Source organism: Cyprinus carpio, chromosome A17 (assembly GCF_018340385.1).
Source record: "Cyprinus carpio isolate SPL01 chromosome A17, ASM1834038v1, whole genome shotgun sequence".
NCBI lineage: Eukaryota > Metazoa > Chordata > Actinopteri > Cypriniformes > Cyprinidae > Cyprinus > Cyprinus carpio.
Window position 1 is genome coordinate 23,039,496 of NC_056588.1, and position 27,024 is coordinate 23,066,519.

Genomic DNA, 27,024 nt, shown 5'->3' on the forward strand with positions numbered 1-27,024 from the left:
GCATACGCAATAATATAAAACGGCATTATTGATTATTATTATTTTGGGGGAGTAAATATGACCTGGGACATGGTTTTTGTGGTAGGATTCGTCATACTATATGACTACAGATCATCTAGTTACTCTACAAATACTTAATGTAGAAAGATCATAAAATTAAAAGCTTTGTGTCGGATGAAATAAATGCTTAAAACACTGCCATTGCATAACAATAATTTTGCAAGTAGTCCCTCCGTGCACCTGTGTGTGTACAGCAGCATGAGATACACAGACTGCGGTGTGCTGATAATTACGTATTTAATTAGGAATGTCAGCATTGTTGTTGCGGTTGCCGTATTTATGGTGGATGATCAGTAGCACCACTCCCAGGAAGAAACACACGGAGCCCACGGTGATGTAGGCAATGCCCAGGAAAGGGTTCTTCCCTCCCATCCAGACAATCGTGCTGAGGATCATGCGCTTGCTGCCATCAAAGCTGCGCACTGGGTAATCTGGGTTCACATTAAAAAAAGAATCCCCTCTTGACGAATTGTTTTCAACAGACATTGTTCCCTTTCAAAACATATTTTAACATTTGTATTTTTTTTTGCATTTATTTCAGTAAGGAAACATAAAGGAATGACTTCTGTCATCTTTTGCTCACCCTCATGTTGTTTCCAAACCTGTATGAATTTCTTTCTTCAGCTGAACGAAAAGAAGTTTTCACAATATTTTTTCCATGCTTTTTGAGGTCATTGGGAACCAGCAACTGTTTGGTTACCAACATTCCTTCAAATGATCTTCTTTTGTTTTCCGCAGAAAAAAAGAAATTCGTACAGGTTTGGAACAACCTCAACTGTGGGGTTCAGTAAAACATGCGAGTTTTTTCATCCCTGTAAGGAAAAACACCACCAGGGTGAATAGTAGAAATCACTACTAACTTTCCAAGCTGAATGTACATTACATTAAGAGTAGCTATTTTTGAAAACACTGTTTAAATAAGAGAAATCAGGCATGTCTAATTATATGCACTAAGTTCATATACGTTTCCATAAAGCCAGGCTCAAAATTGTTTGATATTTGTTGCCCAGGAGTAGTCAAAGGTTTTTACAGAGGGAGTTTTGGATTTCCTTTTTTATCAACCCTATAAGTCAGATTATACTTTCAATAGTCAGGAAAAAAATAATTTTTCTGCTTTGAATTTAGAATTTACAGACCGCTCTGTAAAACTAGGGCTGCATGATAAACGCATGTGATTGTCAAGCGCATCTCGTCAGTAAAGCCGGTTCTGTGATTAGAAGTCAATCTCCAGCACATGCTTTCAGATGGAGCAGCATTTACTATAATACTCGATTAATGCGATATTGCATAGCTTGTCAGCGAACTACAGCTCTGTGGTAGTAAATGCTGCTCCTCTAAGAGCACGTGCTGGAAATTTACTCCTAATCACAGAACCGGCTTTACTGACGAGATGCGCTTGACAATCACATGCGATTTATCGTGCAGCGCCCCAGTAAAACCATTTAGAATAAAGACAGGATAAAACTGGTGAAGTAACGGAAGCCTTTTCTGGCCACTGAATAAAAAAATAAAAGATAATTGCGACTTTTTATATCTCACAATTCTGAATTTTTTCTTTTTCCCCTCCGATAAAAAAAAGAATTGCAAGGTCATACCTTGCATTTCTGACTTCAAAACACACAATTTTGAGTTATAAAGTCAGAATTGCGAGATATAAAGTCGCAATGCTGAGTTTTTTTCTCCTCGCACTTAATTTGCAAGTTTTAAATGAGAAAAAAAGTCAGTATAAGCGATTTAGATAATCACACAATTTTAAGGAAAAAAAGTCACCTTGTTTTTATTTTCTTATAAGTGGTGGAAATGGGCCTCCCATAGGAAAGTCTCCCACCTTTATAGATACTTTTTTTTTGTTTTGTTTGTTTGTTTACTTTATAGATATGTAATACTTTATAGATATTTACTCTACAGACATAATAGATAAAGTGCAATAACATAAACAGTAAAGAGTGATTTTGGACCCCCAAATTCCCCAGTGCATGAAAAGTTTTGTCTGTAGTGTCTTGGCTTAGTTATAAACGTGAAAGCTGGTTTATAATGCTATGCTAATCTCATAGAGCCTGTTTTCCAGCGGCTACACTGAAGAAAAAAAAAATGGTGTAGGATTTATTTTAAAACTGTTTTCACTCATAAATTGCTAGTAAACTTCACAATAATTGCAACAAAAACAGCAAGTAAAAACTTTGAAATAAAGGTTAAATTTTGAAGTTGAAAAAACAAAATCAAAATATTTTTCTTTTTTTCAGCATACTAAGTTCTGGTAATTTATGAATTTGACAATAACACTTCTTAAAAATACAGTAAACCTGAGCATTTTATCTGAGTCTTCATTTGGTAATGCGTTTCTCAAGGATACTGTAGATCACTTCCAGGCTGTAGTTTCCTGGCTGTAATGTGGGCGTCATGTTGTCCTTCTTCTTCTGAATGATGCGGTAGAGTTTTCCTGAAGGGTGGGAGGGCAGCGGTTCTCATCCACACTATGAAATCCTCATTGATGAAACCGTTGGTTGTCAGGATCAGACGGGTCCAGCTCGTAAACGGGTTTGCGCCAGTTTACAGGTTTACTCGTATCTGTGATGACATTAACACTGGTTACCAATATTACAGACTGAAAGACTATTATATTTGACACATCAGGCTTTTATGGCTCATAATAGAGTACGACACAGTAAGAAATATGAAAGAATAAACACCTCAGTTTTTATTCAGAGGCTCAACCTAATCAAAAATGTGGCCATTTGGTGATATTTATATGACCAGAAAGTAAGCTGAAAATCCGATGCTTGTAATGTAATTCAATGAGAGCTTTAAAACTGTATAGCATATACTTGCATAAAAAGATATAATTATTCATCACTCTAAATCTCCCAGTAATATGTAAGATGATATTTAAATGCTTAGTTTTATGATCAAAAATAATGCAATGCAATAAAATAACGATTGAGAGATGAACAATAAATGTTCCTTTTACTTGCTAGTAAAGTCTAAACTATCAATCAGACGACAGAAGGCATGGAGCAGATTGTGTGTGCAACGGGTTTTTTCAGCAAAGTTTTGATCATTTAGAGGCCTTAGGAATCTGTGTACCAGCAGATATATAGGGTTCAGCGTTTCTCGCACCTTGGAACACAATGGAGAGGTTGTTGTTGGTTTTCCTCCTGGGTTTCTGAACTTCACATGCTTGTCAGTCCAACCAAGCAATGCCCGTCTTCACCAGATGAATAGCTATTCTGCTTCCGTTTGGATGGATATAAAACAGCTCCAAAGTATCTACAATTGTGAAACAAATGACAGAGACCTTAGAGCAGAGGTCTGTTTCACACAGCTTGTGTAAGCGTGATATTTCTTTTAAGGCTCATATTAACTTGGCTACAGCTTTTCACGTTGCACATGTTGTGAAGCAGCAGAGTGTTTACACCACAAGGCTTAATGCACAGATCCAATCTTCTGATCAACTCATATCTGATATGTGTTTGTATTAACCCTCAGCCAAACTGAAGATTCCACTGGCTTTTACTATGAGCACCTCAAATGACCTTCTGACCCTTCTGAATGAACTTTTTGCTTATCTTTGGAAAACAAATTAAGCTTCTTTATTTTTTTATTTTTTAAAAATAAAACCTGAGGAATTTTACATCCTTTGAAAGTCTAAGTTAGGGCGATTTTTCAGATGAAAACTCTTTTACAATTTAAAATTCCAGATTTGCTTTGCTTCTAGGGCTGCACATTTGGCTCAAATTTTGTGGTTACATATTAATAAAGCTACATAATAATATTTATTATTATTATTACATTTATTATTGTTGGTTATTATTATTATTATTATTAGTATTACTACTACTACTGTAAAAATGGTAAAATATTTAATATTTTAATATTTTAATATTAAATATAATAATAATAATAGTTTAAAGTATCACTACTTAAAAAATATATTTAATACTTATACTATTTTAAATATTTTTAATATTTAAATATTTAAGAAAATAATAATAATCATCATAATTTTTTACATCACAACGGTAAAATTTCAATTTCTTCTTCATTTACAAACCTTACACTGAACTTTTTTTTGACAGAAATCTGCAGGCAGCCTTTAAGCTTCTGTATTGTTGACAGCAGCTGGTTTTAAGCCATTTCTCAATAAAAACTTGGGAAGATAGTTGGCACATGTTGCATTCCAAAATGCACATTAACGTGACCAAAACTCAGAGCAGATGCAGAGATGGATTTCGGTTTTATTGTGATTAATCGTGTAGTCTATGGTAATCAAAACCTTCAAACTACAAAAAGGTCATAAATTCATCATAAAAGTAATGCATGAGACTTCAGTGGTTTAAACCAAATTTTATAAAGCCATAAAAGTCTTTATTTACAAAATATCTTCTGAATAGCTCTTCACAGCACGTTCAGGTGAGAATCATGCCTGTTCACGCGATACACGCAGCCCTAAAAGCACTGCACAAAAAAATGCATCTCCTCATTTATGTTGAAATCTGCAGACAAATGTGACCCTGGACCACAAAACCAGTCATAAGGGTCCATTGAGATTTATTCATCATCTGAAAGCTGAATAAATAATCTCTCCATTGATGTATGGTTTGTTAGGAGGACAATATTTGGTCGAGATACAACTATTTGAAAATCTGGAATCTGAGGGTGCAAAAAAATCAAAATATTGAGAAAATCGCTTTTAAAAAGGTTTAAATTAAGTTCTTAGCAATGCATATTACTAATAAAAAATTAAGTTTTAATATATTTACAGTAGGAAATTTACCAAATATCTTCATGGAACATGATCTTTACTTAATATCCTAATGATTTTGGCATAAAAGAAAAATCTATAATTTTTGGCTATTGCTACAAATATACCCCAGTGACTTCAGACTGCTTTTGTGCTCCAGGGTCACATACAGTATTTGTTTACAAAAGTCTGTAGTGTGGTGGCTCAGTTTGTGTACAGCGGTGCTTTTCCTCTGCTGTAAACAGTGCAGCGCTTATGTAAATGGTTGTGTCACAAGATCATCCATTCACTGAGATTCTCTCCTAAACATGCACCACAAGTGAAGATATTTGTACACTAGATGGCGAGTGTATAGTGCATCATTTGGGACAAGCGTTTAGAATTGGTCTTACCATTGAAGAGACTGTTAGCAATGGCCCCACAGGGAGCAATGGACTTCTTATCACTCGTTCGATAGGGTTCACACTCTTTACTTGGGTTCTGCAGAACAAAGACTTGAACACTTGAAAACGATTTGACATTCTGTGCTTTCATTCAATGACAGTTTTACAAATTATAAGCTATACGCTTGTCATGATTGGCATCAAGGCTCTAAGAAAAACGACAACTGTTTAATGAAACAAAAGCAAATAAAGAGATTAGATATCGACTAGGGCTGGGCGGCAAATATCGAGTTTATATGATACATATTTTCTTTCCTAATTGATATGAATGAGGCAATACTGTTTATATCGATATACAGAAGTCTGATCGAAGTGCATCTGAAAAATAGCAGAATACACATGAGCTGCTGCGGGGAAAGCGCATAATCCAATTGTTCTAAACATGAGATGTGCTTTATATTAATGGTCTAAAATAACTGGGTAGATATAGTTAACACGTGTAGTTTAAAGCGGTTTGCCCCATCAGATGCTCTGACAGACTCATGTGCATAACTTACATTTCACAGGTATATTCTAAGTCTGTAAATGTTTGAAATTTATGAAAATATTTCCATTATGCTGTTAGGAGAGCATGAGCCTTCTGTATGCGAGTCTCCACTCTGTGAACGAGTGTCCCAATAAAATAGGAGCACAATAATTCTGACTAAAACATACATTTTTGCTAAAATATTTGTAGTTGGACAATAACGTGCCATATGTAGAATTTTAAACCTACAAGTAAGTGTATTTTTATGACATTAGATAACTGTAATGAGACTAAAACCAAATTTTCTGCACTTTTGTTTTATTACCGAGATATGATTTTTTGGCTATATAGCCCAGCCCTATATCAGACATTTCATAAAAAGCATATTTTATAATGCTTCAGCAAAACCATGTCATTATACACAACAAAATTAAAGTACATTTAAAACAGACTGAATGCCAGGAATGTTACTTGTGTTTTAGACAGTCCATCATAAAGATCTCAAAGCACTCACCAGTAAAGAGCTTTTATCTCCATTCAGCTGACTGTCATCTCTTGATTTGACATAACGTCTATGGTTTTGATAGAAGTTGGAGAGTCCATAGTACATAAAAACATTACTCTACAAAAGAAAAGATGTAAGTGCATACAAAACCATCAGGTGACAAGGCACAAAATCTTTTGTCCTGGGGCTATTTCTGTTATTTAAAGACGCACATTCACAGGCTGTTTATACATAAGTGTAAATCTGAAACCTGTTAATGTATGAGCGGGAAACAAATCTATTTTAACCAATTGAAAAGCATATGATCAATAAAATCTCCTCTAAAATGCTAATGCATAATACATGAGAGCTAATGCCACATTAGATGATATTTTTGGCCAATAAACTGTCCACAGACCAAGTAAATATTGCAACCTAATGGACCTACAGATAAATATATCCAACTATAAAAAGCTGCCTCTGTTTCAACAGTATAGACAAGAAATGCCCAAAACAGACTCCAAGTTGAGTGATGACCTCAGGCCATGTTACTAGAGGAAGGGGGAAAATAGGAATTAAACACTACATTGAAGCATATATTCATTTCTAATATATATATGTGTGTGTGTGTGTGTGTGTGTGTGTGTGTGTGTGTTTGTAAAGTGAATTTGACTGAAAAAAAAACAATATAAAAATATATATTTTACATTTTTAATTATTTATTTTTAATTAAATATTTTAATAAAATATGTTTGGGTATAATGCAATATTTACTTTGGCCCTCATCAAGTTTTTTTGGACTTTCATATTCGAAAGTTTAGGCACCTCTGTTATAGACATACTTGGCATGCCATATTTAATTTGATTTGAGGTATTTCAAATGAAATACTGTGTAATTTTCACATCCAATTGTGCAACAATTCGAAAGTATCACATGTTTTTGATGACTGAAACTTTTTTGGAAAGATAATTTATATATTTTTTATGTTATTTTGGCGGAACAATCAATAGCAAAGCAAGCAACAGTACAAACCAATAAACAGACTATTTACATTAATGTCAAATTAAATATTGCAGTTCAAGAGTTTGGGGTTTGTATGATTTTTTTTTTTTTTGAAAGAAATTAATACTTATATTCAGCAAGGATGCATTAAATTGGTCAAAAGTGACAGTAAAGACATTTATAATATTACAAAAACTTTCTATTCATCAAAGAATCCTGAAAAAGTATCACGGTTTTCACCAAAAAAAAAACAGCAGCACAAGTGTTTTCAACATTGATAATAATCAAAATGTTTCTTGAGCAGCAAATCAGTATATAGTATATATAGAATGATTTCTGAAGATCATGTGACACTGAAGACTGGAGTAATGATGCTGAAAATACAGCTGTGCATCACAGGAATAAATTAGATTTTAAAATACAGTATATACACATAGAAAACAGTTTTTTTTTTTTTATAAGCAAGTAATAATGTGTTATAATATAATGCACACCCCAAAGTGCAGATGCAGCCAGGTTGCCAAGCGGAGTGTGCCTCATGTGTGCATTAATTTCTAATAATTCAACAAACTGGATTCAATTATTCTGCTTATAATACGATTACCACACCTCAAGACCGTCTTCAGATGATGCATTTCAAGATATTTGTCTTGTGTGTAGGATTCATTTCTTACGCATCTCATCGCACGCCTCTGTTGTTAATTCCAAAACACAATTTCAGCCCTAGTGATGAAGGCTTGAGTCATTGATAGTAATGCAGTTATTAATGCAGTTGTATGAGAGAGAGAGAGAGAGAGAGAGAGAGAGAGAGAGACAGAGAGAGATTAATCACCTGAGTCTGTGTGTCTCTCAACAGCGATCAGCAGAAGCATTTCTACTAATAGTGAAACTGTAAGTTCATCTGCTTCAAAAACACCGTTATTACCTCGTTAGTGAGAAATGACAAGTAGCTTTTAAATGCTAAACTATTTTACTAATAAAATCGTCAAGCAGCGCTAACAGCCACGTTTCTGTGCAAGTGTGTGTTTCCGTGTGTGTGTGCGAGTGTGTGTCCGTACTGTGTGTGTGTGTGTGTGTGTGTGTGTGTGTGTGTGTGTGTGTGTGTGTGTGTGTGTGCGTGCGTTTAGTGTGTGTGTGTGTAGTATGTGCTTTCCATACACAATCACAAAAATTTAATTTTTCTGGCAAAAACATGGACACAAGTTTTGTCGTTTATATCCTATTATTTTCTATATTTATTTGCTTGGTCAGTGTCATTGTGGCTTTTGGTTCTTTTGCTGTTATAAGCCACAAGGACCTTTTGAAATTACTGCAATCATTTGGTGAAGTGATATGGACATGTAATGCGGTCAAGACCTGCCTGGAACTACCTTCGCCGTGCATCTCCCTCAAAGCAAGTGCACACCTATAGATCCCCAGTGTTTGCCAAGGTCTGGGGTTTTCCCGGCGCGAATTTGGCTACTTTAACACTGTTGCCGCGGATTGCTTTTCATGTTCGCAGGTTGAAGCGACTCTAATGTGATATTTAGCCTCTGGAATGCAAATTTTACTGGAGGATCATCGGCAAAAAACATGTATTTTACCACCCGGAATGTGATTTTTGGGATTCTCTGGGAAACATGGGCTAGTTTTGGGCTAGTTTTGATGTAGCATTGGGTGGGTTTTGTTGCGAAAACCTGGCCAACCCTGCTTAGAAAGGCCTGTAAACATGAATTTCTAATATATTTAGAATATCCCAGACTGTTTCATCGTGAGTGAGTCCACACACCGCTCCGCTGAAGCTGTTCTTGATGGAGAATGGGTTTGGTTGCTGTTCCGGTTGATCACTCTAATGATCTTTAAGTTACTATTGGGTCTTTATTTAGTTATAAGAAGACATCTGATCGCCAAGTAACCAAATTTTATGCAGAATTACAGAAAGTGTTCAAGTCTTTCTAGTGTGGTGCAGGAGGATGGTTATAAATGAGGAAGTGGGTAGTTTTACCTCAAAGGCTGGTCTAGGGTGAAGGCACCGAGGCAGGTGCACGCGCGCGTCGTGCTGTTCCAGCTGTAGCTCTGCGAGCAGTTGAAACACGGCTGAACATGTCAACACCAGTGTAGTCGATCTACAACAGACCCGACACGAGTTACAGTACCACAACACAAGATGACATGCGCCGTGCACGAGCACAAGAGCCCTAATCACGCAGTATGACGTTGCTATGGCGACGGCACGCACCTCAAACTCTTTGATGTTGTTAGAGGTGACGAGGAAGCTCCGATGCCGATGGGGATGAAGATGAGTCCGATCATGAAGAAGGCGGGCAGGACGGTGCCCCGCGGTCAGGATGGGCTGCCAGGCAGGCAAACGCTGCTGTTTAAAGGCCGTGTTTGTCGGGCTGTCTTGCTCTTGACGGCGCCGGGGCCGCCGGAGCCCACCGATCCCGGATGATGACCGTCCCTCATCCTTCGCGTTATAGCTGGACGCCATCATCGCTCTTTAAAATCCTCTAAAGCCGCGCAGACAGCGGCACACTACACGACAGCTTCAGATATGACGGCTTTGATTGACAGCTGTGTGTATTATATCGCTGCCGGTCGCTTGTGCTTATCCGCGCGCCATTGACAGCAATAATGATTATTTCCGCAGCTCTGTCGGCCGTGGACTGGGAAGTAAACAGGTCGAAGTACAGCAGCCTGAAAGCGACGTCGTGACGTCAACAAATGACGCCCCCACCCCCCCCACGTGTCATCTCTGCAGTGTAAAAAAAAAAAAAAAATGTCCACAATAAAAATAAAATATCTGGTACTCATGAAATTTAAACAATACCTGGAAATATGGTAATATAAATATAAAACAAACAAAAAAAAAACTCTCAGGGACTTCTAACATTATCTGCAAATTTGAAATAGACAAGTAAACTGTACCGTCTTCATTATTTTAGTTGTTTTTATTTATTTATTTATGTTTTTCTTTTCTTCTCTTTCTTATTTTTTTTTACTTGTAAATCTTATGTACTGATGCATTTATATGCAAAGTTGGTATCATCTCTTTTTGTTATATATGTCATTCATATGCAAAAAATAAAAAAAATAAAAAAAAATCTCGTACTCATTACTGAAATACAGTAAAAACTAGTGTTGGGAAGGTTACTTTGGAAATGTAATAGGTTACAGATTACAAGTTACCCTGTTTAAAATGTAATAAGTAGTGTAACTATTTCAATTACTTTTTTATTGTAACTGATTAAATTTGATTACTTTTTGATTACTTTTCTAAATTTCTAAACGAATGCTTTCAAATGTTAATAATTTTGAAACATTTAAAGCAGGACTCAACACTAATCACCGTCAGACTTTTGAAAACCTTTAGCACTTGAATTAAGATTATATAATGTCATTATTATTTATTAATTATTAGAGTTCAGTTTTTAATAGCTATGACACTGTTTTTGAATCAATCTATGACAGGAAACACAGGCATCTAACAATTAAATCTTAAAAAAAAAAAAAAAAAAAACATTTATATACCCAAATAAAATAAAACAGGTATCATATAAAGATGTCCTATTTTGTGTCCTGGACACCTGAAACATTGGTGTCTCATATTTTAGAGCAGTCAATGCAATTGTTGGTAAAGAAATTAAATTAAATCTGTATGTGGGTGTGTGTAGGTGATTTTTTTTTTTGAAGTAACTGTAATTTTATTACACACTCTTTTACATGTAACTAGTTACTCCCCAACACTAATAATAACAGATGTATTGTCCAGATACAGTGTTTTAAGTCAGCATTAATAGTGCTGGGTAATAACTGATTATTATGTCTAATCTGGATGCGTCCAAAAATTAAGTAGTAGCCTACTTGTGATTATATTACATTACATTTTAAAATACTCTTTTATCAGTTATCAGTTTTTTTTATCGATTAAATGATTAAATATTATGCTCATACAACTGGAATCATTCATATTTTACTGATTCTCCCCTAATTCTTCTTTTTCTCCCTAACTCTTCCTTCCTAGAATAGACTGAGGTTTGTATAATTACACAGAAATATCGAGGTCACAGGGCCTTTGACCGCTGATTTTACAAAAATCATTTCAGTTTTAAGAAGTGTTTTGGGGCATCAAGAATCAACTACTGATGAACACATAAATGTGTGTTTGAATTATCACTCAGAGGGTTTATTTAACAATGCTTTTTTGAATGATTTTAAGGTTATAATTTAATAATAATTAAGTAACACATTACTTAAAAAAATATATAAATATTTCACCTTTTTTTAGTTGTTATATGAAAAAATGATTTGTTTTTATTTTTTACATTTTTATGATTTAATTAATTATTAGCTTTTCGTTAAACTCACGATCCCCCCGCAGTTCCTCCATGAACCCCAGTTTAGGAACACCTCCAAGTAATGTTATGTTCATGCACTACATTTTGTTAATAACAACGAATGGAATATATTTTTCTTTGTCTTTGTGTTTTTAATCTTGTAATCTAAAAGCAATCATAAACGTAGTTTGATTGTATTACCTTAAATGTGTAATGTAATGAATTACGCTACTAACTACAATTTTTTTTTTCATGTAATTCGGAATCAGTAATGGACTCACACTTTGTTAATAAATTATTATTTCATGTCATGAAAATAATGGCCCACAATACTAAAAGGTAACTGTAATTTCACTTGCGTTTTCCTTCTGCAAAAGATAATTTATTTATTTATTTGTCTGTTTGTTTGTTTGTTTGTTTGTTTGCTTGTTAATTATTCACTGTACTATTCCGGTCTTAAAAAGAGTGACATTTAAAAATCTTTCCTTTTTTTTTCAATATCCATGCAAATATCAAGTGTACTTCAGTACTATTACTGACCAATACCATTACTTTACCACTTTACTATTGTAGTAAACAGACCCTCTGTTTGCTTTTGTGGTGCTACATAGTAATATGTATTTGTAGATTGTAATTTCAACTTTTGAAATGAAACTTTTGCTGCCTTAGGTACAATAAGGCTTAAGGGTATGATGGTGATAGTTGAAAGACATTTGATTTTAAGCTTAATGGACTTGTTCACATGATTTGAAACACTAGGATCAGCAGTGTGTGTGTGTGTGGTGTGTGTTATAATGATTTAAAATTAATGGACCTTAACCATTCAGTGTTATTTACACTTGACTTTTCCAAACTATGGAATGTTTGTTTGTAGATTGCTAGTTTCTATTTGTTTTAAAAGTGCACATTAAAAGCTGATTGTCTGTTTTTCAAGTTATTAAAATATATATATATAATTATATATATATATATATATATATATTATATATATATATTATATATATATAATATATATATATATATACAGGTCCTTCTCAAAAATTAGCATATTGTGAAAAAGTTAATTATTTTCCATAATGTAATGATATAAAAATTATAACTTTCATATATTTTAGATTCATTGCACACCAACTGAATATTTCAGGTCTTTTATTGTTTTAATACTGATGATTTTGGCACTACAGCTCATGAAAACCCAAAATTCCTATATCAAAAAAATTAGCATATTTCATCCGACCAATAAAAGAAAAAGTGTTTTTTAACACAAAAAAAGTCAACCTTCAAATAATTATGTTTCAGTTTATGCACTCAATACTTGGTCGGGAATCCTTTTGCATAAATGACTGCGTTCAATGCGGCGTGGCATGGAGGCACGATCAGCCTGTGGCACTGCTGAGGTGTTATAGGAGGCCCAGGTGGATGCTTCGATAGCGGCCTTAAGCTCATCCAGAGTGTTGTGGTCTTGCGTCTCTCAACTTTCTCTTCACAATATCCCACAGATTTCTATGGGGTTCAGGTCAGGAGAGTTGGCAGGGCCAAGTTGAGCACAGTAATACCATGGTCAGTTAAACCATTTACCAGTGGTTTTGGCACTGTGAGCAGGTGCCAGGTCGTGCTGAAAAACGAAATCTTCATCTCCATAAAGCTTTTCAGCAGATGGAAGCATGAAGTGCTCCAAAATCTCCTGATAGCTAGCTGCGTTGAACCCTGCCCTTGATAAAAATAAAAAAGTGGTGGGACCAACACCAGCAGCTGACATGGCACCCCAGGGACCATCACTGACTGTGGGATACTTGACACTGGACTTCAGGCATTTTGGCATTTCCTTCTCCCCAGGTCTTCCCTCCGACTTCTGGCACCTTGATTTCCGAAGACATGCAAATTTGCTTTCATCCGAAAAAGTACTTTGGACCACTGAGCAACAGTCCAGTGCTGCTTCTCTGTAGCCCAGGTCAAGGCGCTTCTGCCGCTGTTTCTGGTTCAAAAGGCACACGCCTGTGCACGGTGGCTCTGGCATGTTTCTACTCCAGACTCAGTCCACTGCTTCCGCAGGTCCCCCAGAGGTCTGGAATCGGTCCTTCTCCACAACTTCCTCAGGGTCCGGTCACCCCCTCTTCTCGTTGTGCAAGCGTTTTTTGCCACACTTTTTCCTTCCCACAGACTTCCCACTGAGGGGTGCCTTGATACAGCACTCTGGGAACAGCCTATTCGGTTCAGAAATTTCTTTCTGTGTCTTACCCTCTCGCTTGAGTGGGTGTCAAATGATGCCTTCTGGACAGCAGTCAGGTCGGCAGTCTTACCCATGATGCGGTTTTGAGTAATGAACCAGGCTGGGAGTTTTTAAAAGCCTCAGGAATCTTTTGCAGGTGTTTAGAGTTAATTAGTTGATTCAGATGATTAGGTATAATAGCTCGTTTAGAGAACCTTTTCCATGATATGCTAATTGTTTTTGAGATACTGTATGATTAGCTGTATGCCAAAATCATCAGTATTAAACAATAAAAGACCTGAAATATTTCAGTTGAAAGTTTAATTTATGTGCATGAATCTGGAAAATATATGAACATTTTAATTGCTATTTTTGAGTATCATGTATCTACATCTATGGAAAATATGAACTTTTCACAATATATGCTAATATATATTTGTGAATAGGAACATGTATAAGTGTTTTTATTTGTGTGTAGTAAGTGGAGGGTAGAAATACATTTTTGACTTATCTGAAAGCAAAAACATTTTTTTAAATGAAAACAGTATAAAAAAAATGTCTTCCGTTACAGACGATCGTACTCATTGGTGAGGCTCTGATCAATGCATTTCAGTTCACAACAATATTACACAGAAAATGCTTGGTCTGATATGTACATTCCAGAAAATGCTAAAATTATACACCATTAAAAATCATAAACAACACTATTAAAACATAATTTAGCAGATATCATTTGTAAATAAAAGTTTTCGTTTGATATAAAACCGTTTTTCTTTGATTTGATTTGATATGTCTTTTTTTACTGGATAAATATTCTTCAAATACATTATCTGTTTTGCCACCAGAGAGGTTTATAATAACTGGAGAGATCTGTTACATGACCTGCTGTCATCTTTGCTCGTGGACACTCAGTTTTGAACACTGAATGGCTGATTGTGTATCAGGTCAGTGGTTAAATCAATCTCAATGTAGTGTCATATTTTATTCTTTGATATAAAATATATTGGTTTGTGTTTTTTAAGTTTTTTACTTGTCTTGAAAAACGTGTCTAAATGGCACTTCAGAGGTTGTTGGATATTAAATGCCCACACCGAACAGGTAAACTCATCTACAACTAGTCACTTTAACAGCCTCATTGTGTTTTATAACTGTGCTCTTGCAAACTATTCTAACTCAAACTTTCAGGGAATATTTCTTTTTTTTTTAATAAAGAACGTTAAATCATGATGATGCTAACTTATGGTTTTGGCCTACAAAAATATGTCATTATTTACTGCAGCATTTGTCCTGCATTAAAACCCCAAGTCTCCTTCCCTATTTCTTCCCGAGAAAAAATTCAATGTGTCTTGCATATAACAACTGCAGAAAGTGGGCAAACATTAAGTTTCTTTGACTGTAGACTTATATGTAAACATGGATGTTATTTGCTCAGTTCTGTTCAGCCTTTCCCTCCACCCTGCAGGGCTCCATAAATGACAGCTGGGTTTTTTTCAGGTCAGTGTGCATGGCTTGATTCTCAGCATTTGTTTCCATTTTAACTCCTGTGGTGATTCCCAAAAGCTCCAAGCACAGCGTTTACCAGTTTTCATCCCCCGAGACATTGGAATACGACTGAGCCTGAATCGTGCTGATGGGACATCAACGTGGGCTGCTCAGGGTTGATTAACAGAGAGGGAAAGGAACAGGATGTAATTCTTGGCCTTTCTTAAAGTATTGTTTAATCATATCCCCGGAATATATGGTTTAAATGAGACACTTACCACTGAGAGTGTAGGTCTGGCTGGTGCTTTAGTGACCTGCGTGATGGTGATGCTGGCTCATCGCTTTGCTAGATGTGATTTTGCTGGCAGTCACACTGTGGTGTGGTGAGCGTAGGCACAGTTCCAGTAGAAACTTCATTACAGTCAGATGATACGGCAGTAGATTTAACCATGACGACTGAGCCATGATCAGTGGTCTTCTTGAACTGTGAATCCTAAGTGAATGTGAATCCTTACTGTCTTCTGTTGGTAATGACATTAGCGTTTGACTTCTTGACATGTGTGGGGACCATTCGTTTTTCGGAGTCTCCTTAAACACAGCTCTACCTGTTATCATGTCCACAGACTCTTGGGAGCTGCTAATTGGATGCAGTGGATACACGTGATAAAGATTTGGCCATTAGAGGGGAGACCTCATGTTCTCAGTCTCCACACTTTACTCTCGAGATGGAGGCAAAGGTCATTGGTGATCGAACTCTTTCAGGATTCTTTGGCTCTTTGACGTTCGTTCCATTTTCTAGGAATGAGGGTTGTCTGGAGTTTTTGAATTTCTTGTGATAGTTTGGCAGAACATTGTTTGGGTCAAGTCCTCAGAAAGGCCAATGCAAATCTCTAAGGTTTGCCTCATTGTTCTGAATATCTGGGGATCACCTGTAGCGTGTTCAGTGGATGGTATACTTTTGGGACATACTGACTTCAGAAGATCAGGCCCTCCCCACTGGTATCCAAAGAGACTTCAGAAGCGCTGATGTCTTTCTTCCTCATCCAAGGAATCATTCCGGACTTCTTCACAGTATAGTCACTGACTGTTTGGAGGGTAAAGTTCACGCACTGTGCTCTTCTCTGCGCTGGCTTTCTTTAGAGCCTCTGTTTGCAGACTACTCATGATCAGAAATTCTCCTCTTGGAACGACTTCTGATAAACGCAGGCAGGTGTGTCACTGTCAGCTGTCCTAGTTTTGTACTGAATCGGTGTTGTACTCCATGTTGACGTCACTGGAACATCCATCATCCGGCTTCCTTTGTGCTGGGCCGTAAAGTGCGGCTGTAGCGCTTTGGTGACCTCAAGTTCTTTGGTAAGGTTTAGAACTTCAGTGCTTATGGCTCTTTTTCTTGTCGTCCTCCTCTAGAAAACTCTGTGCAGAACAGAGTAAATCCACCTGTAGCTGGGATAGACTCGTCTTCTTTGTTCATGGCATCGTGAAATCTTCTCCTTCAGGGCTTGCCATTTCTGCTTTGAAGGTCTCTGGTTTTGGCCTCCCCATCATGAACCGACTGTCTCAGCTCAGCCTCTTGATAAGCCTTTTCCTCACCTTGCTCTATAACCTTACTCATGCTGTTTGTCTCTTATTTCTTGTACCTGCTGTGGGAGAAAAATGTGCCTTTTCCTTCTCAGTTGCTAACAAATCATACTCTGTTTTGATCAGGTCTCGCTCAATGGCTTCCAGCTGTTGAAGACGGTTCTGGTTTCTTCAACCTGTCCGAATTGTCCAAAAGTCACTACCTTAACTTTATTCTCACTTTTTTTTCATGTGCATTTGGAGACACGCTGAAAGGTCACAGAAATCTTGGTTGAAAAAGATTCCCTTCTTTCTTTGTTCGTGGTACTGTGCTTCATTATACCCTGCTTGGAGCTCAGATACTGTACACGTTCTTCTGCTTTAGGTAAGCTGTTAGCTGGGAAGGGACATCTAGCTAAGCCTTTACAGAGAGCAGTCTTTACCTTCAACTCATTATTCTCGCCACTTTAGTGCGGTTTCCAGAGAACGTCTTCTTGCTCTTCCTCTATTAACTCGCAGCTCAGTACCTCCGTGACTTTTCTGACGAATGCAAAGAGAGCCTTGTGAGAGATTGAGTTGTCAAGGTTGCATCCTCTATCTCTGTGGCTCTCAGACTTTCACTGGAATCTGTAGACGTGGTAGACATTTTCTGTGTTGCAGTAAATTCCCATTTATTACAGTACAGCTGATTTGAGTTGTAAAGAAAAAGATACTCTTTTAAATCTACCTTCATCCTTTCCATTTTCAGCTCAGACCGATGCCGAGCGCCTTCATACGGATTGTTTATGCTCACAAGTTCGTCTGTTCAGGTCTTTAGGTAAAGCTTGTCTCCTTTTTTCCAAAGCTGGTTGCAACTGGGCACATTCCTGTCCCTGCCATGTTCGAAGGTCTCTCTAGTGTTCTCTAACTGTTTGTCTATTCTCTAGTTGCAGTTTTTTCCACCTCTAGCCTCAGGTCCCTATGTAATTGCTGATTCTAATAGCAACCTCAACTAATTATATGCATCTTCTTCAAACTCATTGCATTTGTTCGCAGTTTTGCGTATCTCTGCATCTTTAACCCTCCATTTCCAGAATTCTAGTGCGGGGCAAAGTCGCAAGTTCTGCCTCAAATTTTGAGGCTGCCACATTCACACTTTTTGATCTTGGGGTCCCTTCACGCCTGGAGCTCCTCTGCTGATTTCTTAAGAGCTTCATTGGTTTCCTTCAAGCTCCTTGAGTTTGTTTAACAATTCAATTGTTTCTGGTGACAGCGTGCTGAGTTGAGATTTCTTGGCTGACAGTTTTGCAGACATCTCACTCTTGCTCTTTGCAACAGTTAGAATGTTCGTAGAGCTCCACCTCAACCTCAAGATCAAGGAGTTTTCCTGGTGGTCTTGCCTTTGCTTTTCTCTCATGCCTCATGCAGTTTCTTCTCCTTTTTCATCGAGTTCTGAAGAAGATCTTGTATTTTGTGGCTCTGTTTTGTCGATTGCTCCAAGTTGAAGTTCTCGCTTCATCAACCATCAGGAAGTGCAAGGCTTCAGCTTAACCAGCTCTCCTGTGCTCTTTGATAACTTTTAAAATTCTTTTTCCTCCTGATTTTGGTATTGTTTTTTCTTGTTTCGCAGCCACTTTAACCTATTGAACAATAAATAGTAAGTTGACTGACGTAATGTATTGACTAGTCATCTTGCATTATCTTATTTGCAAACACATAATACATATGAAAAAACGAAGAAAAGGGTAACTAACTGGTCCATTGGTTTGTATTGACGATGTTGTGCGTTGGGTAATTTGATTTATAAATAACGAGCATTTTGATACGTCCTAGTTCATGGTCATTATTAAGGCTGAAATTACCAAAACGGACAAGTCCTGTACTTGTGTATAAGCTGGGTTTTACTTTTTATGTCATTGTTTTGCACCACATTCAAGCTTGAAGAATCTTCCATTCTTGGCTCATTTTGAAACAGACTTGGTGAGCACTGCTGGCTAACAGAAGATTGCTCGGACTGTTTCATTTGAATCAGTGAGTTTTTGACGTCAGAACAGCTGGCGATCCAATCACTCAATTCACAAATTGGAATCATCATGCATTTAAATGAATTCTTTACCAGGGTCAATGAAAGAATCATAAACTCGAATTCATGATATGACATGCTATTCAATCTCGGATGTGGGGATGAGTTCCCAGTTCAAAATATGTGAACAACGATGTTCTTAATAGATGTAGTGAGTATGCTTTGGAATGTTATTGAAGACTAAAGTTTCTCAAAATAAAATACTTTGATAAATAACAGATTCTTTAAAAGTGACCTAAGCACAGCACGACAGATATTACATGTTTAAATATGACACCTCGTCTTCTTATAGTACTCCTGACTACTGTACTTCTTTGGCAGATCTTTCACAGTATATTTATTTTTCTATTGCCACATTGTTTATGTTTCCTGTTTAAAAAACTGTACTAATGTAAGGTTGAATAATGCATTTCAGAGTTTTACATACAAGAAATTTACAATTCAACATCCTTTTTCTTCCCTGCTATTTCTCAATCCTCTCTCACCTCTCCTCGTTCCTGCTCCAGGAGGTTTGGTGAAGTCATCACTCTTGTTCATGTAGTCTATGTGTTTTGCGTTTCTCATTGTCCAGCTCATCAGACAGATGGGCTCCGGTGGCTTTTTCAGCCGAAGAGCTGTTCCATCAGACGCCGGTATGGTCCTTAGCTTATCCCGCCATCTGTCCACTTAGACATACAGACAGTAAAAAATATAATTTATAAGCTAACAAACAGAGGGAAGGACTTGGCACTTTTTAAGTCTAATTGTTTGACTAGAATCGTTTCACCAAACATGAATATTCTGGTCATCATTTATTCACCCTTGGTCCAAACGATGACGAATTTTCTTATTGGGTGAACGATCCCACTGTTATTCTTTTTCATCTGGTGTTATACCTCGGCCATTGGCTTATCATACACATTTTCGTGTTGTGCTGGATTTTGCTGAGGGCGTATTCGAGGGGTCTCTCTGCAGGCTTGCAGAGGTCTGGTCGGCCCCGTAAGCCGGAACAGGGACTCCAGCTCCTCTGGTCGACTCAGCAGCGCAGACTCTCATTAGAATGTTAATCTTCTCGTGCCTGGGTGACAAGTAAACTCATCAATTTTTTGGGATATTCATGATGCTAGTTATGGGGAATTTGACCAAACATAGAATTGCAATTGTCCCACTGAATGCTCAAATTACCCTCTTAAGAACTGACTTGTCAACATCGCGAAGTACTGCTTGCTGAATTTCGACAACATCACCACTAAAAAAGAGCATTACACTATCCAGATACCATGTGTACTGTCGCAGATGTCTGTTAGATCGATTCATCTGGAAAGCAGCTGCTGTGTCCAGACCTCTGATAGACATTCATAAATCATGAACATCTTAAAAGTACTCTTCTAAAGTCTATTTGACATCTGATAGGGAAATGTCCGATAGATGTATTGGAGATAAAGCAACACTCTTGCAGTGTATGGAGTGTCAAAAATGTGTGTCTCGTGATGGACGTGTTGCAACAGGTATAGCAACAGTTTATTCGTCACGGTTTCCAGTTTTCTTTGGTATTTTATAATAGGATAAATGGGCTACGGTATTTCAATTCTGATCCGACTCTTACCAGACATTAAAATGTTAATGTTATTGCAACCCCTTGTTGGACTGCTGCTTGGAGCACACTCAAGACAACAACAAACGTCCAAATAAGTTTGCTTGGACACCAATGGCACCAGACAGACCTACACGTCAACTTGAGACAGACATATCAACCAAATGAAACCATTTTTATTTATAGAGAAGAGCAGTTGTTGCCGGGTCCGTGTATTCCCGCTATTTGTGCTATACTTTAATTTTACATTGGAACCCCACTAAAAAAAAATAATCAAAAAACATGATTTTTTTATGTTCACACTTTGCCTATTTTGAATAGCAATTGGGTTGGGTTTTTGGTTGTGAACACCTTGCAACCCTGAGAGAGAGGGGAAAGACAGAGATGTTCTGCGTGGTAAAAAACACCTCTTGTTATCAGTGTCAGGTAAAAAAAAACTCTAAAATTTGCACAGGCATTTAAATGATGAATAATCTCTCCGCTTTCTTTCCGAGCGTACCAACAGTAAAAATTGCACTATCTTATAAAATGATACTGACACATTGACGTTCCAATGGCTTTGTGAGAAGTGGATGAGGATCAATGCCTGCTGGCAGAGGAAGTCGAGATCCGAACCAAAATGACACTTTAAAAAGAAGTTTTGAAAAAAAAAACAAAAATAGAAACAAAAAAAAAATACAAAAAAATAAAAATATACAACGTCCTGCAGCTGAGGGTACCTCAATCTGAAAAGGTAACCGAGAAGAAGGAAAATAAAGTCAATTAGCACAGATCAGACACAACAGCATGTCTATATGGTCGGACAGTAATGATAAGTCATGAAGTTCATTTGTCACATTTCAGATAAATTTTGACCGGAATCTCCCCTTCCATGAGCCCAATAGAGTTGCAAGAGGTTTGTTTTTGACAGATCTTGAGCCGCAAATAGATGAATGGTAGAGAAAGGGAGAGAGGAGGGGGGTATACTACATATAAATGCAAAATAAAGAAATAAAGGTGATTTATCCGTATAAAACATTATTCGGTTATTCGGTCCGATGGTCCTGCTTCAGCGCCACATGTGGAAACCCGGGCTTAGTCCTTTTCTTGGCCTCCAGCCTTTTGCCCCTCCTGCTTCTTCCTGTGGACAGCAGGCACATCATTAACCACACTGTCCATGGTGTTATCGTTGGAACCTCATTTTTTTTGTTTCCGCCGGAGGAAATAAACAGATTTTTAATGCTTGCCAGGATGATTTTGTATTTACAAACGGGCCAACGCAACTGTAGTGCATGCAGATGTTTTTAGATAAGTTGCTGTGTTTACATGGCCAAAAAAGAAGATGAAAGATGAAATCTTTTTAAGAGTATAACGCTACTACAATTGTTGTTTTCTATATGTCCCCCCATATGTCTATAAATGATTGCGTATGTGAAGGCTATAAGTTCTACACTCGTATATCCGACAAACTCTTCATTTTGTCTTGTGGTTGAATATCAAAATAGTATTGAAACTGTCCTAATCCAGTACGGCTAACACACCTGCAGAAATACAAAACACGATAATGACAGGTGTCGCGCACTGGAGTAGGGGGTGGCAGTCTAGAGCGAGAAAAAACAAAGCTGTGATAGGAAGAGATAGACCGCAATGGGACAACTACTGAGGACGACGCAGCAGTTGCGTCGAGGCGGTCGAGCTTGTTTGGTTAAGGTGATATCGTGTGCGGAGGAAACTGAAGTGGAAGCGCGGGTAAAGACAGGCTATGTCTGCTCGTGAACAGTCAGAGGGAGGCAATGAGAGGTTGGAGGAAGGTTTTCGTGGGTGGGAGGAAATCCCTGCTTTGGTGTGCTAGTTGCAGGGGACTTTGAATAATCCAACTGGCAAGAGACGGCTCTAGGAATAACGGTGGGTTTTACAGGGCTGCTGTATAAAGAGCTTGTCCAAGCGCCAGAAAGGCCAACAAAAGGAGTGACGACGAAGGGGTCGCAAACCGGAGCGTATATTTCAGGTGTAGCGAAGTTGGTGTGGGGTTGCCGTGGGTTTGCTTGACTGATGGGGGATGGATAGGTCAGTCAAGACAGAAAGTTTGGTGGAAAAAAAGATGCGCGGGGGTTATGGGGGGTCCATGGCTGTACACGTGGCGTGCTTCTCAATTGGACACGGGCCAGCAATGGGGTGGAGCCTGGTATGTGGCAGTGGTCGAAGGGACGAGTTGGTACAAGGTTTTGCTATAATCAATAGTGGAATACAAAACAGGAAAACATTTAGCCAGGTTGTGGGTTGCTAAAGGAGAACGCAGTGGGGGGGGGGGTTTGCGGCGGCGCGAGGGTGAACAACAAGTGAGTGAGTGGGGAAAGGGTTGAGAACAGATCGGGCAGAACTTTCATGCTGTTTGCGGTCCTGAGAGGCCCAGCTGACTAGAAAAAAAAGCAATCTATCATCAGAGTGTTAGTGAAGTTTCGGTCAGGGTAAAGTAAGGTAATGCGTTGCAGGGGTTAAAAGTGAAGAAAGGCGTGCCGGGGGGCACTAAACTGAGGAGGTTTTGTACAAAGCAAAGCGGGTAGAATTTAGAAAGAAAAGGTCCAGGTGCACCCTGAAGTTGGGCGCCGCGATGTGAAAGACCTGGTTTAAAGGGCGGTCCCTGGAGGGCATGGACCAAGTAATGCCAATCCCTGGCTAGGTGATTGGCTAACACTGTTGCAGGCGGGTAGAAGTACTGTGCCCTTAGGTGCCCGTCAGTCGAAATATGTAGAGATTACATTCCAAGCATTTTGGCAGAAATGTCTGATTGATGGGAAGATTCAGAATTCGGAGTGAGACACATGGTGACAGTTAGAAGGAGGTGGCCAGGTTGAAACATACAGAATTGTATTGATCTATACGACAGGAGTGGACGTGACAGAGAACTACAGTAGATACTACAGAGTAACACATAGAACTGTTCGGACTTGCGTGAAATGAATTATGGTGCGGGGTGGGGGGGGCGCCTGTTGGCGTCGCACGGTGGGGTGGGGCCGGGTCACTGCGAACTGTAGTTAACTATCCAGGTTTGGAGAAGAAGGGCTCAGAAAAACCGTCGGATCCCTCCATCCAAGTTACCGCCCTTTGGGGGAACGTTGGCCGATCGGGCGTGGTGCGGCTCGAGGAAGCCCAAATAGCGCGGGAGGGGAATGTACATCGAGGTGCACAGAGAGAGCAGTTTCTTGGCTGCGCCCAGTGTCAGAGTCTGCGCGGGTCCGGTGTACCGCAGGACAGTGAAGTTGCCCCGCCGTTAGGCAATAAAAGGGCAGATGGAGGGGCTTAAGGTTTATTGGTTGTACCCCTCCATCCAATACGGCGGCCTGCAACTCTCCTCTTCGTGTTCTATGCGAGGAGCATCTATGAGGACACGGGTGAGACAGGAGGAATGATTTGCAATTGTGTATTGAAGGTGTGGTGTGTCCTTGTAGTTGGGGTGGGGGTTGGGGGGTGGTGGGGTGGGTGTGCGTGTGGTGTCGGTGGGGTGACAAGCTGAGGCCCGAAACCAATGCCTTGTAGGTGTAAGCATACGCTCCAACGGAATAGGGAGAGCTGCTTGCTGAGTTCTGAGGCATGATTCGAGAAGACGAGAACAAGTAAGATCGGGGTCGAGGGGTGGTTAAGTCTACAGCCCAGCAGGAGGACATGAGCACTAGGAAGTTACAAGGTGCTGCGGTGGTGTTCATGGGGGTAAGGTGTGAAAATGGACACCTGTAATGTTAATCATTTACTAAGGGGATAGTGCGCCGCCAAAGGGGAGAAGGGGTACGCCGGCAGAGCGCATACGTAGGTGTGTGTACGTGGTGTTAAGGCGAGTAAAACAAGGAATGTCGGTATCAGAAACATCAGGGCATTGCTAAGCATAAATTGGCCACTGGGCGCAGATTAAACTCGAAAATTGAGAGTCAAAAAAAAAAAAACAACAAAAGAAAACAACAAGCAGACAGTCGCACACGAAATTCAACGCCGTTGGAAGATCCTGTAGCGAGAAAGCTGAAGCACTCGATAATTCGACCATGATGACATGAATATTTCCTGTAATCAGAGTCCTCAGCAAAGGGGAAAAGAGTCTATCGTTTCCCGAACAGGCGTCAGACGTTGGGATGCAAGGAACTAGTCCAAATGGAAGACACACATAAAAACAAGTATAAAGCACTAATAATGAAGTGTTGGCGGGGGGGGGGACACAGGGGGAGTGTTGTACAGGATGAAGGGATAGGAAAAGGCGAAAATGAAGCAACAAGGCTCGAATGCACGCAGCGGGGGACAGAAACAGAGAGAACACCACAAACACGGTGAGGTATCACGAGACCTGAAATACCGCAGCGATAGCGAAGATCAATCGGTTCACAGACAGCTCAGAGAATGGCGGGGGGGAAAAGAAAGTTGGCATTGGGCTTGGGGTGCGAGCCGAGGTCGAACTGGGTTTCGGCGTCAGGCAGTACGGGGAGGGACTGACATGGGCGCTGTGATAGGTGCAAAAACCAGCATCACGAGCATTCCCGTAGATTCCAGAATTGGACGCGGAGTACAGAGATAAGCCGGCCAGAGGACGCGGGGGGTAACCGAACAAACTAGGCCTGAAACCGTAGGGGGCCGAGGCTTCAGGAGGCAAGTGAGAAGGTGAGGAAATAGTGCATTTCGCGGGGCACAAGAACCAACTGGAAGTGACATGTCCTCACCAGGGGGGGCAGGACCAGGGTGTGTAAGGTGTGATACACAGGCACTAGGTTATTGTATTTAATCACGCAAAGTCGGTCTGTGAGAGGTGTCAGACCATAAGTAAAGGCGATTTATAAACTGTGCGCGGCAGTTGTGTCTGTGCCACGGGGAGAACGATGGGGGGTGGTGTATAAACACAGCACGGGGGGAGGTGTCGGGGCAAAAAAAATAAAAGTCACAAGCAGTCCAGTTATTGCAGCCAGGGGGGGTATATCCTAGTACGGCGACAGAGGACACATGTTACAGGGAAAAGAGGTACATTCTTAATACCACAATAAAGAATCCCTAAGAAGAAGGGAGAGAACGTGAAAAAGCCATAGTGAACAAACCGCGGGCGGGGGGCCCAAAACCTCCAATACAACCCAGAATCTTTAAGACTGACATGATTCTGTGCACTCATATATGGTCACTCTTTGTGGCGTAACGGGGGTGAGTGGTTGGTGCCTTCATTAGGAATCTGAATCATTATTTGTCCTCCTAATTTGGATCATGCTCTAAAAGATACCAGGACCACAGCGGGTACCAAAACCGGTACTCACAAGAAGGCTGTCCCAAGTGGGTGCAGTCCTGTCCTGCAAAGCAAAAATGAAGGTTCCAGATAGAGAAGCTAGCACAGGATGGGTTCAATGGGTCTAAAAAGGGCAGGAGAGTCATGGCATTGTGTGATTGGGCTTGGCCGACATGGATCTCACACTGCATGGTGAATTAAGGCTGAAGTGTCAGAGTGCGTGCCTGACGAGTGGCTTAGAAGGTGTCCTATAAACTAATGCTAGTCCTAGAACAGGCATCTAGAATACACCGAAAGAAAAGAAAAAAGTTTGCAACGTCTGATGGAAGACTGCATCCAGACCTCTGCAGGTCCACAATACACAATGTACCGGTGTTATAGGGAACAAACGTTTTAATCAAGAGGAAAGGAGCAGGAAAGTCAAGTCTAGTGGCCTTTCACATGCATGATAACAGAAACAAACCAGAGACAGACACATACGATACGCAGCACACAATCCTAGCTTGTAAGTGGGATTGTGTCTTCTAGGAATGGTTTGAGGGTATCTTGCAAAGGGTGCAGTGTGTGGGGGGCGATCGGGAGGCTGTATGGGGGAGGGGTGGGGGGCAGTTGGGGTGGTGTCCCACGTAATCAAACTAATACTCAAAAATAAAATAAAAACAAGTCATGTGGGGCAGCTTCTATGAAATAGCAACCATCCAATAAACAATGTGCGTTGGAGGCGGTGTGTTTGGATTTCATTCTTGAGAGGTATGGGATTACCGGGCACAGGGTGTTTGAAAGTGCAACAGCAGTTTTGGGCGACAAACTCAGCTGAACTGAGATATTTCCAAAAAGTTAACGTTAAGTAGAAGGATCAGATAAACACAATGTTGTGCAGAAATACTAAAGACATAAGATGCAAATGTGAAAGTGATAGACGATTATGTGATTCGGAACGTTAGGCAGGAGGATAAAGTGAGGAGTGAGAAAGTGGTCGTGGAAAGACCAGCATGCTTCTTATATGAGCTCAATTGAAACAAAGCGGAATTGTTAGGAACGCAGAATTCTAGATGGTTCTCGTAAGCGAGACAATATGGACGGACAATTGAAGAGGGACGCAGGGCGGAGGGCCAATAACGAAGGAGTGATGGGGGTAGGATCAGTAATATATCGTAGCCAACGTTTGAAAGGCGGTGGGGGGTCAACAACAAATATGAAGTGCAGAAAGAAAGCAAGAAAGATGGGTATTTACACTGGCACGAAGCAAAGGGGTTCGGGAGTTGATAACATTTAAAGCATTCAAAAAACAAAAGCATTCAAAACTTTGGAGTAATTAAGATTCAAAAAATAATAAATACTTTTATTTGGCAAGAATGCATTAAATTTAATTTAAATTAAATTTAAAGACATCTATAATGT

General features: G+C 39.3%; 2 pseudogenes; both read right to left on the bottom strand.

The window, feature by feature from the left end:
• Positions 1-224: 224 nt before the first annotated feature.
• On the bottom strand, positions 225-9,685 carry LOC109078115 (annotated as a pseudogene).
• Positions 9,686-15,160: 5,475 nt separating this feature from the next.
• LOC122148249 lies at positions 15,161-20,013 on the bottom strand (annotated as a pseudogene).
• Between the last annotated feature and the right edge of the window lie 7,011 nt (positions 20,014-27,024).